Here is a 19,911-nt window from a genome sequence, read left to right as displayed (position 1 = left end):
CAATATTAGAAATATCTCCCTATGGTGGTGGGTCATGATAATTATCAACTTGTGGAAGACTAGTATGGACTAGTAGAACTCCATGTGGGGTAGCATAATCAGGAGATGGAGCCCTAAACCTGGTGTCAACTCCATAAGTAGAATGAGCTTTATCGTCATTATCCTCAAATGGGACAGAAGGGTTTCCACGTGCATCGAATCTTTTTAGAGGCATAATATGAAATACAAAAAATAGGGATTAGAGGAGATTTAAGACCCTAAACTCTATAGCACAAAATAGAACAACAAGAAAATGAAATATTCCAAAATGTCCCATAGTATCTCCCTTATAAGTGTAGCACGCTACACACCCGTAAAAGAGACTCTACTTGACACGACTTTATGGAAACCCAATGACACCAAACCTAGGATCTAATACCATATTTTTCATGACCTAAACCAGGGCCTGGCCATGATGGGTATCTCAAGTCCACTAAGGACCAGAGACCACCCCCTTATTTCCTAGCCAAATAGGATATAACGCTCCTAACAGCGGCCAAAAAACAAATATAAAAACAAGATAAAAAGGAAATAAACTCTCAGACATCTAAGAATGTCACCATCAATACCTAATCAGCAAAAATATCCACAAGGCCTCTACAAATCCGAAAACAATCTAAGTCGGTACATGCCCCTAATCCTGACAATGACAATGATAATGTTAATTTGAAATCTTTAATTCAAGTTTATAAAAGAAAATCGATGGAATGATCAAGTCTTTAAGAAAACAAAAGCTCACCAATTCATCACAAATGACCGATGAACCGAGTCGATTAACCTAGCACTGCGCAGTAAAAGTAGGATTATCTTTAGACTCTGCATCGCATGGGCATACAGCATCCACAGACGGTTAGTGGGTTGAGCACTAGCATGTAACTCAGGGATAAGGAGAAAGTAATGACAATTCAAAAATCCAGTTCAACATGACAATTCAAAAATCCAGTTCAACATGACAATTCAAAATCCAGTTCAACTTAATGTATATGTTCATATACATGTGTGCATACATTTATACTTATATAAAATGTTGGGATAGGGAACAACGCTTAACATGTACTTTAAAATATTAACCTAGATTGTGTATCTTAACCGCCATATATCAGTACCCACAGGCTATATGGGCCCCAGCTCTCACCCCCTGGTCGGGCTTCAGTGCGTATAGCCGCACAAACTAGAAAATAATCTAATATATATGCACGGGGGACTTGAACCTCCCAACCATATAAAAGTGACATAAGCACCCAATCATGTAATGTATTATGGGGGACTCAAAACTCCCAATAATATAATAAAGTAGACTAGAACCACCCGGTCACAAGCAAGGGGACTCGAACCCCAGGCCATTTAGACCTCTGCTCAGTAAATGCAGTTTCTAGTTTTGATCCCTTGAGACCGCCAGTTTCACGGCCTACATGCACAACTCTCTTTTAAGCCCCATTAAAACATTTATCACACATTCCTATTCACTGAACCATAACAAACATTTAGGCATACACTATTGGCATTGTCATATAACTACACTTCCAAGGTATCATCAACATGCCAATTCAATTCCATTAACTCAGGAGAACAACTCCCTTTGTTTATTAATAAAAGGTAAGGTAACACCGGTTGTTTTTGTTCATTAGATCAAACTATTGTATTTCAAATACTTCCTTATATCATGCAATTGTTCCAAAAATAGTTCAAGGCAATTTTACTTGTACTCAAAACCACTTCTACAAAATTGAGTTGGGTTTATTACCAACTAAATTGTCAATATTCATGAAATTTAGGAAAGTCACAATCCCCTAGTTTATTCACCATACCCATGCATCAAATTGATTTCAAAACCACTACTTAAAATATAAACAATGTATATGTAAACATAAAACTTCACATAAATAACAATCATTTAAAACCCTCAACCCATGCTCCAAAACTAATATCAAAACCACATGAAGAACCATTTAAAATACATGCTTTCGCAAAGTAATAGTTGGGAAAGAATAACATGCCTGAAATATCAAGATTTGTGGAGAGAAATTAACCCTTGATCCCTTAGATGACCAAATTCTTGGAAACAGGAAGTATTTTGACCTTGAAGAATTTAGAGAGTTTGAGATAATATTTTGAGTGCCAACATGTTGAAAATAACATCCTAAGGGTATTTTATGGTTATGGGTATTAAGTGAAGGAAGAGAGAAATATCCAAAATGCCCCCAACTTAAAAGCTAAAAAATTATTGCTAGTGACTACGGGTCACTATATGACTCATAAGGACTCACCATGGCTCGTCACCACAAGTCGTAGCTAAGACGGTAGCTGGAGGACCCCCCCTCTAGTAACCCTATAAATCACACCCTATGATGCGTTATGAGACCTTACAACTCATAGGGTCCTAGTCGTAGTCACAACAAAAACACTTGGGGCACACACTGGTTTGGATATGAATGGGACTATACAACTCATTTAGAGTCTTTATGACTTATTAGGAGAAACTCGTAGTCAAGACAATAACTTGGGCTACCTTTATTGGATACCCTATGATTGGGGACCGACAATGATACGTTACGACTCATAGGGTGAGTCACAGTCAGGACCGTGAGTTCAAAAACTTAGAATTTTTAGTGGCCAACACATGGGACGTCATAGCTTCACCTTTTCACCAAGGCCTTTTTAAAACAATTACCAAAACTGAGAAGCAAACTGAGTACCTTGGGATGAAATAATCAATAAAGGAATCCCATAAAATCATACTAACTCCCAAACATACAACTTAGAATAATCTTCAACCATATCTATGGTGTTAACTGGCAATAATTGGGTTGACTTAGTCATTTAATCCATGATAACCTAAATTGAATCATGTTGATGTCTGGTATGAGGAAGTCCCGTGATAAAATCCATATTAATGATCTCTCACTTACAAGTAGGGATGCCAATATCCTAAAGTGTACCTCCTAGTCTTTGATGCTTAAATTTAACTAGTTGATAATTGGGACACTTAGCCACAAACTCTTATGGCATTTTTCATACCATTCCACTAATAAACTTCCCACATATCTTGGTGAAACCAAGGTGAATCAAATACTTAGAACTATGAGCTTCTGCTAATATCCTGACTCTCACACATCGACACTGGAAATACATAAATAAACCTGATAGAAGAGGACACCATCTTCCCTTTGGGATAAAACTTCATCCTTTTGTTGATGAACTGCATCCATGGATATGTATAGGATCATCACATTATTTCTCTTTCACTTTATCTACTAAGGATGACTCTGAACTGCTCTGAACGATCAAACCACCAATATTTGTGTCATGCAAGGAAACTCCTAATTGAGCTGATCTATGCACCTCTTTGGCTATCTCCTTCTTCTCATTCCCCACATGGACTACACTACCTATACATAACCTAATCAAAGCATCAGCTACCATATTTACCTTACTCGGATAGTAGATCACATTAATTTCATAATCCTTTAGCAACTCCAACCACCTTCTCTGATAAAGATTTAACTCCTTCTTCATTAACACATATTGGAGACTCTTATGATAAGTGAAAACATCCACATGCACCCCATATAAATAGTGTTTCCAAATTTTCAAGTCAAATACCACAACTGCTAATTCCAAATCCTGAGTGGTGTAATTCTTCTCAAGATCTTTCAATTGTCTAGAGACATAAGCTATCACTGTTTTATTTTGTATAAACAGACATCCTAACAAACTTTGGAGGCATAATAGTACACCATAAATCCATCTAACCCCTCTGGTAAATCTAATACGGATGTTGAAGTCAATATATCCTTCAACTCTTGAAAACTTTTATCCTATTTAACTGACCATTGGAATTTTATCTTTTCTTATGTCAACTTGGTCAATGGTGCAGCTATTGAGGAAAAACTATCAAAAAATCACCTATAATACGGAGATAAACCTAGAAAGCTCATAATATCAGATGGAGTAATGGGTCTAGGTCAGTGCTTCACTACATCAGTTTTCAAAGGGTCCACATGAATACCTTCACCCAAAATCACATGCCCTAAAAAAGTAACTGAATCCAACAAAAAATCACACTTCATAAATTTTGCAAACAACTAGTAATATTTGAGGTCTACAACACTATCCTAAAATAGTATGCATGCTCCTCCTCACTCTGAGAGTAGACAAGTATGTCATCTATGAAGACAATAACAAACAGTGTAAATACTGCTTGAAAATCCTATTCATCAAATCCATAAAAGCTGTGGAAGCATGTGTTATCCCAAAAGACATAACACAAACTCAAAGAAACCATACTGAGCTTTAAAAGCAATCTTCAAACCTTTAACTAATGATATCCCAATCTGATTGGTGATAGAACTTCCATTTGCAGATAGATATGCTTTTCAATATGCTAGCTCTGAGGGAAAAAAGAATGAGAACCAAGTAGCGAACTTCTGAAGCTCATAAAATAAGTCATCAATTCTAGGGATAGGGTACTTATTCTTGATGGTGACCTTATTTGACTATTTGTAATCATACACATTATGAAAGTACCATCCTTTTTGCGTTCGAATAAACCTGGAGTACCTACGAGAAACACTGGGTCTGATGAACCCCTAAACTAAGAGGTTCTTAAGTTGTTCATTTAACTTTTGAAGTTCAGCCAGAGCCATCATGTAGCGAGGGATGGAGATGGGTTAGGTATCTAGATAGAAGTTAATTTGCGTATTTAATTTCTCTATCGGGAGGTACCTCGGGTAGATCCTCTTGGAAGACTTTAAGGAAATCATTAACTACGTGAGCTGACTGGAGAGTTAAGGCCTCAGACTTAGTATCTTTAACTTGAACTGAGTGATAGATACACCCTTTAGAGATTAACTTTCTAAATTTAAAATAGGAGATAAAACGAACCTTAGGAGTTACTAAACTACCCTCTCACTCGAGGACTGACTCATTAGGAAACTAAAACTTCACCACTCGAGGGTTACAATTAACTCAAGTATAGCATTAATAAAGCCAATACATACTAATAATTACATTAAAATCTATCATAGCTAGTTCTATTAAATCTGCTAAAGTAACCCTACCGAGGACTATAATAGAGAACTTTATGTATACTCATCTAATAACAACTGACTTAATAATAAGAGTGGAAACTAAAAAAGGTTCAGAAAGACTCTTGGGACTTACACCAAAGTTCACAGCAATTATAAGGGTTACAAAAGGGAGGTTTGACCCCGAATCTAACAATACATAAGCATTAAGGTGAAAGATATAAACATACTAGTGACTACATCTGGGGAGCTCTCCTTTAATTATTAGGGTTACAAAAGAGAGGTTTGACCCAAATATAATAATATGTAAGCATCAAGGTAAAGACAAGAAGTATACCAGGGACTACATTTTGGGAGCTCTCTTGATTCCGGTGAGTGGACAAAGCATAAAATTGATTTTAATGCTATCACAGCCCAAACCATGGCCTGGCCATGATGGGTATCACAAGTCCTATGTGGACCAAGATCACCCCCTTCAACTAACTGAACCAACAAAACATCCTCAAATGTCAAATGAATTCCGAATGTATAACAAGGTAACATAAAATAAAACTAATAAGGATTCATGATAGATCTATACCAACCACTAATAACTGGACAACCGTCCGTTACTAAACAACCAACCAAACCACCCAAGTCAACAGTAATCCAACAAAGCCTCTACAAAATTGAAGGTTAATAACATATTAAGATATGCCCCCGATAATAGATAAAACCAATATCCAAATATAGTCAAAACATAAAAAAGAGTCTATAATATGAATTAGGGTCTTTCGAAGGATGGAAGCTCACCCCTTTAATCTGACTCACTAGTTGATCTCAAATCCAAGTTACTGAGTCGGAGATATGGAAGTATGGCTAGTTCCTGCATCGCATGGGGATACAGCATATGAAGACGATTAGCGGTTAAAGCGCTAGCATGTAACTAAAGGATAGAGGAACAAAATAATTCCATGAAAATAGTTCGAAACCAATACAACATTCAATGCATAATATTATATAAAATACATTTACATATATAATACCATATACTGGGATAGGGAGAAAGGCTTAGAATAAAGTTCAAAAATATTAACCTGGGTTGTGTAGTATAGCCGTCATAAAATAAGGCACCTACGATCTATATGGTCCCAGATCTCCCCTAGCTGGAAGGGTCCAGTGCGTATAGCCAGATAAACCAGAGAATATCCATATCCATACATTTCTTTATGGGGGAATCAAACTTCCTGGCATAGTCAAAGTGACTTAAGCACCAATTTATATAATATGGGGCACTCGAACCTCCCATTCATATAACTAATATGGGGGACTCAAACCTTTCGGTCATTTAGAGATCCATACCGGCTGGCACAGTTTCCAGTGTTAGTCTTTCAGGACCTCTACTTTCACGGCCCAGTTGGACATCCCGCTCTTAATCCTAATTTAAAACATTTATTTCACAATCATAATCATCAATCCTATTACTTACCAAAGGTACCCCGTTGGTATCGTCATACCAACCCTACTTGAAAGTATACAACATGTTAAGACAATGATTACATCAGTATGGGACTCGAACCCAATGTTCTAAAAGGAACATAAATCAATTCGGTACTTTAGGACTTGAACCTCTAAGCCAACCAAACCCCTAAGGTTTTAATTCAATTTAATTTATGTACATCAAAGCCTTTACAAAGTCCTTTATTAATCATTATCATGGTTATTCCAAAACCTTAGTTCAAAAACATAATTCAAACTTGTGATAATATCATTCTCATTAATGATGTCACCCAAAACTAACCTCCAAAGAAGTTTGTTGTGGTTGATGCCAAATATAATAACCCAAACTATGTTGGGGTCGAACCCAAAGGAAAAACATTGAACAGTTTCTTAACTTGATGAAATTCACGAGAAGTGTGGAAAAGTAGATAGGAGGAATTTGGATTCAATAGTAAGTAGTCACCAAACTTAAATGCTTTGAGTTTATAAATAATAGAAGATAAACACTAGGATTGTATTCCCCTGGCTTCTAAACTCCATAAGTTTCTCATACCCACCTATTTTGCTGCTCTATATGTAAAGTTGACAAGCTATGTATTATCAACCGTCTTGTGAATGCATTGATAAATCTCAACCTTTATCTTATGAGCTCCGGGCGTCGCCTTATTTCTCCTTGTCTATGACTTCAGTTCAACTTTCACCTTTTGAGTCTCAAGTTGATTAGATAAGATGGTGGAATAATAAGATAGATGTGAATCTCAAATTACTATCTTAATCACCTTTTCCCAATCTCAAACTCCTTTGTGAGGATGCTTTTGAATATAGGAAATCCTCAAGCTTCTGCAGTGCTCTGAGGTCAATTAATATGAAGAAGATTAAGATACATGTAACCACGTTAGAATAGATAAATCTCCAACTTTCTCTACGTAGTTAATCCACCAGGGTTCCCAACACATTAGTTAAGGAAATTAGCCGCCCATATTCATGCAACAATCCATGATAATCAATAAAGAACACATGTAATTTATTGTACAATAAAAAGAAGAAGAAAATCCAAAGTCTTCAATTGAATAAAAACCCAAAAATCTCAAGAACAAATTCTCAATGCTCCAAGTAATGTAAAGTGTATAAAAGTATATTAAAGAATGTAACCTAATAAAAGAATAACCCTAAAATATTTATAGTGTGTCCAAATAACCCAGAAGTGCTAATTAAAATAGAATAGGAAAAATATGTTGACATAAGGTACAACTCGCGTTGTCCACTCTTAAGGTATTCTTATGAGTCATATAGTGCTAGTCGTATGCTCTCCTGTAGCTGATCTCCTGGGCTTCAACTTTCTATTATCCTTACGACTCATCCTTATGAGTTATAACTAGACCATACGACTCATGGTATTCACTCATCACCACCTGGGCATTAATCTTTCCAAGCTCTAGACACTGGTATCCTTACGATTTATCCTTATGAGTCATACTAAGATCTTCCAACTCTTCTTATTTTGTGACTTCAACTAGGAATGACTGACTGAGTTTTAGTTCTCTTTATGGTTGCGTGTCATGACCCATATCTACAACTTAAGGTTCATACTCTTTAGTCGTATCCTCGTTTTACCTAACTTCTCATCTTGGCTTTAATTACAATCTTGCTTACGAGTTCACCTATGAGCCATATGTTATGTTGACGACTAGTACGTTGAATGAATTGGGCTAAGAACATATGAATTGGGCTAAGAATGTTGTCCCCAGTAGTGGGACATATTCTATGTTGAGCCAGTGTCCACCATTCCATGAACTAAAAGTTCAGTGTGTGCTTTTCAATCTTCTGTGAGGTCACTCCTGGCCTCCTATCACCCAATTGATTTCTTCCCATTTAAAGTAATTAAACTTATAATCCACTGGAAATGTCATATTTTGTCTTCTGACGCCAGTTGCTTTCGTGTAAACTTCTGCATTTCATCCATACAGTAATCCATATCATCGGTGTTTACTGGTGGCTGTAAACTTAGTCCATTCAAGAACCATGAAATGGTTAGTAGGGAGATATTTACCCGCACACGCCGAACTGTCAACGATGTGATTGGATCACCACCCCTCCACAAGTTTCCCTGTAGATATTGCCTCTTCAGCTCACCCTTATACACAGTATAAAATTTCTGCACTAGTGTAGGACTATGATTCCCTAGTACTATAGTAATCCATTGGAAACCATACTGCCAAAATTTGGCCTCAAATCTAGGCAACTTATACATGGTTGTGGTGTTTAATCTCCTTTCAAAATAGAGACTTATTTTGATTCTTTCATTAGTAGGAACATTCTTAACCTATCATTGTACGTTTCCTGCATACCGAGATACCCCCACTATTAATGGTGGGAACCAAAGTAGGCTCTATAGGTAGAGGTGGGTCTTTTACGTTAATAGGAGTGATGTTCTCCTAATCTTCACATGTATTTTCAAACTCTACTTCATGGGAGCTTGACTCTTCTTCCCCTGCATCACCCTCAGAACTTGATTCAACTTTCCCATTATTATCACCAATGTCCTCTTTAGATTGGGAGAGTTTTTAAGGTGGTGAGGTATGAGGGTTCTTCTTTTTGGGCCTCTTTAGAGGTGTTCCCTCTGGTGTGATGACCTTCTTTCCTCGAGGTCGTCTTTTCTTTGGTGTCATCTTTCTTTTTCATTGGGTACTCAACGAGGTCCCCACTTGACTAACTTGTTTCCTCATTGGCCAAATGTAAATTTGCCTTGGGAGCCACCTTCTTATTGGTATTATTCTTTGAGAAGTCACCTTTAGGATCCATAGTACCTATGTGCATACACTCATAAGTAATTACTAAGGAAAGGAAAGAAAAACAAAGAAAATTAAGTATCAATGTGTGTGTTCTGTTCATGTTATGACTAGGGGGTCTGAGTCTTATTCACTGGATATGGCTTGTATGTACGAGTCCTCATTTAAGTAATGTATTCATGAATGTTCATTGGTCAGCTTACGAGTCCTTCTAACCAGTCGTAAGGACACTTTACGACTTATTACCAACACTTATAAGTAGACCAGAAACTAAACTCTAACATATGTTATCTCCCCAGGTCATTACAACTTATGCTTATGAGTTATGGAGGTTGGATAAGCCTCACATAGGCAAGTCGTACCCATATCATAACCTACACCCAGCTAGACCTTTATGTTTTCAGTGGTTACGAGTCTCGTCATGACTCATTATATGTAGGTACAATTCGTAAGGAGCCTCGTATCCACAGCAACATAAAGGTTTTAGATTTTGAGTTGATTCAAACATACAATCCCTATTTAACCCTTCAATATATAGCATTACCGCCCCATATCAGTCCAAAACACATATTTCTATTACACAAATTACAAGTTCATTCCTAAATTTCATTTCAAACTCAATTTCTAAGAATTAGGGTTCAAATTATCTATGCACATAGATATTAAACTCAAAGAAATGCTAAAATCTCAACTTATTTTCAACATCAACTTGAAATATAAAGCATTTAAGTTCAAAGACTTACTTGAGCTATTGAAATTTTAGGTTTCTTTGATTTGCACACTTTTATACCTCAAATGCTTGAAGAGTTCGTGAAATATGAGAGCAACCAAAGATTAGGTGTGTTTTTTGGAGTGATTTCGTGTGTTTAGAGCATCGAAATTAGAAACAATAGAGATGGGTCATTGATTGTGATGTCGGGTACCCAAATCGGGTGCACTTATTTAGTTTAAAGGGTAACTCTAGGTTGGGTTGACCCACAACCCTCAAGTTGGTAAGTTTTGTTACAAGTCATGTGTGTGACTCATAACCAATGCTTACGGGTCTTATCCTTTCTTTGTAAAGACCTAGAAACTTACCTAGGTTCTAAAGTCATTACGACTCAATGTGACAAACTGTAACCAGGGTTACGACTTATTTTGAGAATCGTAAGGACTCTAGTGTCCTCTTACCTGGATTTGAATCAACTCTCAGGTCCTTACGACTCTTACTCATAAGTCATCATGTGAAGGTACGACTCGTGAAGATTCTATATGACCTTGTTTTCTGGAACTTTGGCTCTTTTCTGCAAACTTTAATCCTGCACACTGATCACACATATTACCTTATAAATTATTAACTACAGAAACATGGGTTTCCTTCCACGCAGTGCTTAATTTAACGTCTCGGCACAATGTGGCTAAGTTGGGTACTAGATTTCACCAACTAGCCTCATGGGTTGCCTCCAATGCACAATGTAATTGCCTTGGTTACTCAGACTTCACCAAGGTCCATCTCAAAAATCACACTAACTTTCTCAGTGTTACCCATATAATGCTTTAATCTTTGTCCATACACCTTGAATGAGGCTTCACCATCCCTCTTCAATTCTAAAGAACCATATGGATAAAATTTTGTTGCCGTAAATGGACCATACCACCTAGACTTCAACTTGCTTGGAAACAAGTGAAGTCTAGAATTATAAAGCAGTACCTGGTCACCTTTTTAAAATATCCTTTTCTCAATCTTGCGATCATGATAGAGATTCATCATTTCTTTGTAAAGGGTAAAAATTTCATACACCCGGATTCGAAATTCACCCAACTCATTCATCTTATTCATCCTTGACTTTGTTGCATCCTGCTTTAGCTTTTTCAAAGCCCACAGTTCTTTATGTTCAAGTTCAACAGGCAAGTGACATGTCTTGCCATAAACCAGTTGATAAGGAGAAGCACTATTGGGAGTCTTGAAAGCTGTTCGGTAAGCCCATAATACATCGTCTAGCTTTCTTGACCAATTAATCCTATTGGCATTTATTGTCTTTACCAAGATGGACTTGATTTCTCTATTGGACACCTCAACCTATCCACTAGTCTGCGGATTATAAAGTGTTTCCACCTTGTATGCCATACTTCTCAAGGAAACTCTTGAATAGACGATTACAAAAGTGTAACCCACCATCACTGATGACTACACATGGTATGTCAAATCGAGAAAAAATATTCTTTTAAAGAATTTGGTGACACGACATCCTTCATTATTAGGGAGTGCAACCACTAAAAAAAAACTCACAAATGGTCCTATGAAATCCACACACCATACATCAAACAATTCCAATTCTAAAATAGGAGTCATAGAAAGTTCATGGTGTCTAGAAATGTTACCTTGGCATTGACATTGATCACAAGCTAAAGCAAATCATGTGTCTTTGTAAATTGTTGGCCAATAGTACCCATATTACAAGATTTATTTGGCTATGTGTATTCTTCCATGATCACCCCCAACTAGTGAAGAATGGCAAGCCTCAAGTATGCTCATCATTTCCACCTCAGGTATACATATACGAATAATACCATTCGTACAAATTCTAAATAAATAAGGTTCATCCAAAAAAAATTTCCTTACCTCATGCATAAACTTCTTTCTTTGCTGGAAGGAAAGGTCTTATGGGACTAGATCACTTGCTAGATGATTTGCATAGTCAATAAACCATGGAATTAGATCTTGAGAAGAAGCCAACATCTACTCATCTGGAAAACTGTCATCAATCTTGAGCCCATCTTCAACTTTCTACATAGCTTTCTCCTCAAGTCTAAAAAAATAATCTGCAACTTGATTCTCAGTTCCTTTTCTGCCCTTGACCTCGAAATCAAATTTTTGCAGCAATAAGACCCACCTAATCAGTCTTGGGTTTGCATCTTTTTTGGTCATTAAGTACCGTAATACTTCATGATCAGTGTGCATAATTACATTTGTCCCAATCAAATAAGACCTAAACTTCTCAAAGGTAAAAACCACTGCCAAAAATTCTTGTTCCGTGACGGTGTAGTTCTTTTGAGCAGGATTTAGTGCCTTACTAGCATAGTAGATGGGATGAAGGATATATTTTTTTGTTGGCCTAGTACAGAACCAAAGGTCAATCCACTTGCGTTACACATAATCTCAAATGGCAAGGATCATTCAGGGGACACGATAATAGGATCAGTCATCGACTTCTCTTTCAGACATTCAAAAGCCTTCAAGCATGCTTTGGTAAAATCAAATTTCACTACTTTCTCAAGAAGCCTACAAAGAGGGTTTATAATCTTAGAGAAATCCTTGATGAATCGCCTATAAAACCCAGTATGTCCCAAAAAGTTTCGAACACCCTTCACAGAAATTGGCAAAGTTAATTTCTCGATCAATTCAATCTTGGATCTATATACCTCAATACCCCTTTTTAAAATATTGTGCCTAAGAAAAATACCTTCTTTAACCATGAAATGGCACTTTTCCCAATTAAGTACCAAGTTGTATTCCTCGCACCTTCGAAGAGCATTTTCCAAGTGAACTAAGCAGTCATCAAAAGAATCACCAAAGACTAAGAAATTATCCATAAATACTTTGATGGTGTCTTCCACCATGACAAAGAAGATCGACATCATGCATCTCTGAAATGTGGCTGGAGCATTACACAACCCAAAAGGCATACGTCTGAATGCAAAGGTACCATTAGGACCAATGAAGGTTGTTTTATCTTAGTCATCAGGTGAAATAATGATTTGGTTGTAGCTCGAGTACCCATCCAAAAAATTGTACCATCCTCTACCCGTAAGTTTATACAACATCTAGTCCATTAAGGGCATGGGAAAATGGTCCTTATGAGTCTATGCATTCAGTTTCCTGTAATCCATACACACTCTCCATCTTGTGACTAGCCTCATCGATACTAGTTCATTCTTCTCATTAGGCACAACAGTAATATTGCCTTTTTTTGAAACATATTGTACTAGACTGACCCACATACTATCAACAATGGGATACAGTCCAATAGATCTAACCACTTGATTATCTCTTTCTTTTCCACTTCCTACATATGAGGATTAATTTAATGCTGATGTTCTATACTTGGAACATAATCCGGTTCAAGTTGGATCTTATGAGTATAAAGACCAGGCAGAATACCCAAAATATATGTAATGGACCAACCAATGACCCTTTTGAATCTCTTTAGCACTGATAATAAAGATTCCATTTCTATCTTAATCAAGTCAATTATAATGATTACCGACAAATTGTTATTGGCCCCCAAGAATGCATATCGCAAATGAGAAGGGAGGGCCTTCAACTCTAAGACTGGTGGATCCTTAATAAATAAGCTAGCAGGTAGAGTGGTCCTATTTTTTAGATCCAAACCAAGCTTCTTTTGTGCATAAGTATAAGAACCACTCCCATAGAGTGCACATACCATCTCATTATAGTCATCAATAACATTATTGTCGAAGTTCATGATTACAATAGCCAAAGCTTCAATACCCAACCTCTCTTCAATAGGAAAACATTAGAAGTATTATCCCAAATAGTCATTAAATCAACATCATAGAATGAATCCATTTCCTCATCATACATATCAATCACAGATATCACTCTAAACTCATCTGGTTGCTTCATGGATTTGCATGCATTGAATATCACCAGTTCATTATTGAGTCTCATCATCAGATCTCCTAGCTCTAAGTCAATCAACATCCTTTCTTTTGATAAGAACAGTTTTCTTAAAATAATTAGGACTTGAAAGTCCACTTTACAGTCTAATATCACAAAATCAATAGGAAAAATAAAAAAGCCACCTTCACCAATACATCATATAGAATACCAACTAGCTTTTTCACAGTCTGATCTACCATCACTAGTCTAATAGTGGTTAGTTTAGGAGATCCTAAACCCAACTGTTTAAACACTTCTAATGGCATGAGGTTGATACTAGCACCCAAATTACATAATGCCCAAGTGAAGTTGAAAGATCTTATAGTGCAAGGTATGGTGAATGCACCAGGATCCTCCATCTTCTCTACTAATGATCTAGTAGCTACAGTACTGCAGTGATGAATATTATCGACTGGCTCATAAATGGCTGACCTTTTCTTGGTGATTAGATCCTTCATGAATTTTCCATATCCTGGCATTTGCAATGATGCCTCTTTAAGTGGTATGTTGACTGACAACTCCTTCAACATAGATAAAAATTCCATATACTTACCCTCTTCTTGTTTCTTTTCAAGCCTTTGAGGAAAAAGAGGGAGAGGTCCTGAGATGGACTTCAACACAAGCTCCCCAGCCTTGTCTTTTACTTTATCTTTCTTGTACTGCTCTCTACATCAAGATGATCATCATCATTCTTTTTCTCATCTACAATGGGTACAGGTGGGTGTATGGTTGTTTTACCACTCTGAGTGGTAATAGCATGGCTGTGACTATTATTTTTTAGATTAACCACCGTGTTACTAGGGAGACTACCAGGCTGCCTTTGATTTATTGTGGCTAACATCTGACCAAATTATTGCTCCAATTGTTTGATTGTAGTAGAATGTGACATAACATTCTGGTTTAGCCCTGATAGATCTGCCTTAATCTTCTTAAGACAGGTCTCTTGACTTTCTTGACCCTTGACTAATTTTGACAAAATTTCCTCCATTATAGATTCTGAATCATGACCACCTGGTGGAACATACCTGTCATTCTTCTCTTTGTAATCATCTTTTCTCCGCCAATCACCATTTCTCTCTCTATTTTTATATCTATATCTATCAATGTAATAGTTTCGACCTTGATTCCTTTGATCTTGGGATCAGAAAGCCACCAACTACCAATTAAGATACTTTACTTTCTCATCATATTCAGTCTCAACAGTCCTAGAAGTAGACCCTTGTTCCCTAACTACATTTACTTTTTCAGCACTCATTATTGTGAATTATTTTGTGAGCAGCCCAATATCTGTCTGAAGTTGTGCAACCTCTTATGCTACCAAATCATGACTATCTCCATAATCATTAGATGCTCTAATATCATATGTACCTATACCACATTTAGCATCTTTAGTGTGCCATCCTCAATTTGTCACTGAAATATCATCTAGCATATCATATGCAGCATCCCACCAAAGACGGGTAAATGCACCTCCCAAAATTTTATCTGTCATTACTGTGAAACTGACATTCAGTGACCTGTAGAAGATTTCCAATAAGTTGGACCCTGTGATTCTGTGATTAAGTACTATGCTCAGCTTTTTTATATGTAAATCATGCCTCATACATGGATTCTGCAGGTAATTGACTGAAATTGTAAATTTCATCTTTTAACTATAGCATTCTTGTAGGAGGGAGGAATTTGTTTAGAAATTATCTACGCAACCCATACGAAGTAGTGATTGAACCTCTCAAAATTTCCCCTAACCATAGTGAAGCTTCTCGTATCCGTAATAATAGAAACAACCTCAACCTCAAAGATTCTCGGTCTACCCCCAAAATAGTATAAGATGTATAGATCCCAGTAAAATTAGAAAGATGCATGTTTGCTTCATCAGTTGTTGATCCCGAAAATATGCCCTTTAAGTTTAACAATTGGATTACTGCACTAGTAATGTCAAACTTAACGTTGGGGGTAGAGCGGGAGGAATCATGGCTCATGTCTTAGTAGGTTCAACATAACCCACATCCGCATATTCATCGTATGGGTGTAGATGTTGATATGTAGGGATTAATGGAGCTCCCCCAATCTGTACTCTATCTCAATGCTTGGCTTCCTATCGAGGCCTATCTAATCCTTCTTCTACCAATCTGGTTGCTTCTTCCGCTAGTAAGTGCTCTATCTATCGATCTACAATATTTTATGGATCACCTGGGGAATGCGGAAGAGCCGCATTAGGATCAATAGGTAGAGTAGGGGATAAAATCTGAGGGTCTCAAACCCCAGTAGGAACACTATCACAAACTTGTTTCGATATCTTTCGTGGTGTTTGAAGAATTCTTCCTAGCTCTGGATCAATAGGAAGTAAAGGATAGACTCTACTCCTAGTGTTGGGCATACTCCGGTGTATACCAAATCAAGAACAGAAAACAAAACCCGTGAACCTCTCCACTTCAATCAATAATTCACCCTGTCATCCCCAACAATGGCGCCGAAATTTGATTTAGCCCAAAACTAACCTCCAAAGAAGTATGTTACAGTCGATGCCAAATATAGTAACCCAAACCAAGTTGGGGTCGAACCCACAGGAAAAACATTGAACTGTTACTTAACTTGACAAAATTCACGAGCAGTGTAGAAAAGTAAATAGGGGGATTTGGATTCAATAGTAAGTAGTCACCGAACTTGAATACTTTGAGTTTGTAAACAATAGAAGACTAACACTAGGACTATGATCCCCCTGACTTTGTAACTTTGTAAGTATCTCGTGTTCATCAACCCACCTATTCTGTTGCCCTGCATATAAAGTCGACAAGCTATGGATTATCAATCGTCTTGTGAGCATGTTATAAATCTCACCCTTTACCTTGTGAGCCTCAGGGTGTCGCCTTGTGGCTCCATGTCTATGAATTCAGTTCAAATTTCACCTTTTGAGTCTCAAGTTGATTTGACGAGATGGTGGAATAATAAGATGGATGTGAATCTCAAATTATTATCTCAATCCCATTTTCCCAATCTCAAACTCCCTTGTGAGGACGCTATTGAATACAGGAAATCCTCAAGCTTCTGTAGTTCTCTGAGGTAAATTAATATGAAGAAGATTAAGATATATGCAACCATGTTAAAATATATAAATCTCCTACTTCCTCTATGTATTTAATACGCCAGGGTTCCCAACACCCTAGTCAAGGAAATTAGCCACTCATATTCATGCAACAATCCATGATATTCAATAAAGAACACATGTAATTTATTGCACAAGAAGAAGAAGAAGAAAATCCAAAGTTTTCAATTGAATAAAAACCCAAAAATCTAAGAACAAAATCTCAATGCTCCAAGCAATGTTAAAGTTCATAAAAGTATATTAAAGAATATAAACTAATAAAGGATAACCCTAAGATACTTATAGTATCAGATGGAGTAATGGATCTAGGTCAGTGATTTACTACATCAGTTTTTTTAGGGTCTACATAAATACATTCACCCGAAATCATATGCCCCAAAAAGTTAACCGAATATACAAAAATTTTAGACTTACTAAATTTTGCAAACAACTAGCTATATTTAAGGTCTGCAACACTATCCTAAAATAGTCTGCATGCTCCTCCTCACACTGATAGTAGATAAGTATGTCATCTATGAAGACAATAACAAACATGTCCAAATACTACTTGAAAATACTATTCATCAAATCCATAAAAGTTGTGGAAGCATTTGTTATCCCAAAAGACATAACACAAACTCAAAGAAACCATACTGAGTTTTAAAAGAAATTTTCAAAATATCATATCTTTTGACCTTCAACTGATTATATACCAATCTAATTGGGGATATAACTTTCATTTACAGATAGATATGTTTTTTAATAAGCTATCTCTGAGGGGGAAAAGAATGGGAACCAAGTAATGAACTTCTGAAGTTGGTCAAATAAGTCATCAATTCTGGTGACCTTATTTAACTTTGTAATATATACACATTATGAGAGTACCATCCTTTTTGCGCTCAAATAAACCTTGAGTACCCTATAAGAAACACTGGGTCTGATGAATCTCTTATCTAAGAGGTCCTTAAGTTGTTCATTTAACTCTTTAAGTTTAGCCAGAGCCATCATGTACGGAGGGATTAAGAAGGGTTGGGCATCTAGAAAGAGGTTAATTCCAGTATTTAATTTCTCTATCGGGAGGTACCTTGGGAAAATCCTCTTGGAAGACTTTAGGGAAATAATTAACTACATGAACTGACTGGAGGGTTAAGGTCTCTGACTTGCCTTCTTTAACCCGAACCAGGTGATAGATACAACCTTTAGAGATTAACTTTCTAATTTTAAAATAGGAGATAAAATGATCCTTAAGAGTTACTATACTACCCTCCCACTCAAGGACTGACTCATTAGAAAACTAAAACTTCACCACTTGAGTGCGACAATTAACTAAGGCATAGCATGAATAGAGCCAATACATACCAAGAATGACATTAAAATCTATCATATCTAGTTCTATTAAATCTGCTAAAGTAACCCTATCGAGGACTTTAATAGAGAACTTTCTGTATACTTATCTAATAACAACTGACTCACTAATGAGAGTGAAAACTGAAAAAGGTTCAGAAATGCTCTTGGGACTTACACCTAAGTTCACAACAATTATAAGGGTTACAAAAGAGAGGTTTGACCCCAGATCTAACAATACATAAGCATTAAGGTGAAAGACACAAAGCATACTAGTGACTACACCTGGGGAGCTCTCCTTCAATTATTGGGTCTACAAAAGAGAGGTTTAACCCAGATCTAATAATACGTAAGCATCAAGGTAAAGACAGGAAGCATACCAGGGACTACATCTTGGGAGCTCTCTTGATCTCTGTGAGTGGACAAAGCATAAAATCGATTTTAAGGCTGTGAAGGGTATCACAAGTCCCACATAGACAAGAGATCACCCCCTTTAACTAACCAAACCAACATAACATCCTCAAATATCAAATGAAATATGAATATATAACAAGGTAACATAAAATAAAACTAATAACAATTCATGATAAATTTATACTAACCACCGATAACTGGACAACCATTTGTTACCAAACAACCAACCAAACCACCCAAGTCCACAGTAATCTAATAAATCCTCTACAAAATTGAAGGTCAATAAAATATTTGGATATGCCCCCGACAATAGATAAAACCAATATCCAAATATAGTCAGAACATGAAAAGAAATCCAGAATATGAACTAGGGTCTTTCGAAGGATGAAAGCTCACCACTTTAATCTGACTCACTAGCTGATCCCGAATCTAAGTCACTGAGTAGGAGATGTAAAAGTATGGCTAGTTCCTGCATCACGTCGGGATACAGCATCTGAAGATGGTTAGCGATTGAAGCACTAGCATTTAACTCAGGGATAAAGGAATAAAATAATGCCATGATAACAGTTCAAAACCAATACAATATTTAATGCATAATATCATAGGATATATGTATACATATATGGACCATCATAAGACAAGGCACCTATGCTCTATATGGGCCTAGATCTCCCCTAACTGGAAGGGCTCCAGTGCATGTAGCCACACAAACTAGAGAATATCCATATCCATATATGCCTTTATGAAGGACTCAAACCTCCCGATATAGTTTAAGTGACTTAAGCACCAATGTATATAATATTAGGTACTCGAACGTCCCATCCATGTAACTAATATGAGGTACTCAAACCTTCTGGTCATTTAGATACCCACACCAGCTAGAACATTTTCCAGTGTTAGTCCTTCGAGACTCTACCTTCATGGCCCAGCTGTATATCCCACTCTTAAGCCCAATTTAAAACATTTATTTCAAATCATAATCATCAATCCAGTTACTTACCAAAGGCACCCCATTGGTTTTGTTATACCAACCCCACTTGCAAGCATACAACATGCCAAGACAATTATTACATC

Source organism: Capsicum annuum, chromosome 6 (assembly GCF_002878395.1).
Source record: "Capsicum annuum cultivar UCD-10X-F1 chromosome 6, UCD10Xv1.1, whole genome shotgun sequence".
Lineage (NCBI taxonomy): Eukaryota > Viridiplantae > Streptophyta > Magnoliopsida > Solanales > Solanaceae > Capsicum > Capsicum annuum.
The sequence above is the reverse complement of the archived record's forward strand: the minus strand, read 5'-3'. Positions refer to the sequence as shown.